At 37.0% G+C, this 443-nt stretch overlaps 1 protein-coding gene across 1 annotated transcript in view; it reads right to left on the bottom strand.

Moving 5' to 3' along the window:
* Positions 1-443, bottom strand: part of LOC106535255 (eukaryotic translation initiation factor 3 subunit A-like) — an 8,299-nt gene that overhangs the window by 4,312 nt on the left and 3,544 nt on the right. The window lies entirely within an intron of this gene.

Here is a 443-nt window from a genome sequence, read left to right as displayed (position 1 = left end):
AGCTAAAAGCTAAATGCAGTAGAACACAAGCTAAAGGCTAAATGCAGTAGAACACAAGCTAAAGGCTAAATGCAGTAGAACACAAGCTAAAAGCTAAATGCAGTAGAACACAAGCTAAAAGCTAAATGCAGTAGAACATCATAGCTAAAAGCTAAATGCAGTAGAACACAAGCTAAAGGCTAAATGCAGTAGAACACAAGCTAAAGGCTAAATGCAGTGGAACACAAGCTAAAAGCTAAATGCAGTAGAACACAAGCTAAAGGCTAAATGCAGTAGAACACAAGCTAAAGGCTAAATGCAGTAGAACACAAGCTAAAGGCTAAATGCAGTAGAACACAAGCTAAAAGCTAAATGAAGTAGAACACAAGCTAAAAGCTAAATCCAGTAGAACACAAGCTAAAAGCTAAATCCAGTAGAACACAAGCTAAAAGCTAAATGCAGTA

Source organism: Austrofundulus limnaeus, unplaced genomic scaffold, assembly GCF_001266775.1.
Source record: "Austrofundulus limnaeus strain Quisiro unplaced genomic scaffold, Austrofundulus_limnaeus-1.0 Scaffold1398, whole genome shotgun sequence".
In the NCBI taxonomy this organism is placed as follows: Eukaryota; Metazoa; Chordata; class Actinopteri; order Cyprinodontiformes; family Rivulidae; genus Austrofundulus; species Austrofundulus limnaeus.
Note: the sequence above shows the minus strand (reverse complement) of the source record. Positions and strands in the feature narration are given on the sequence as shown.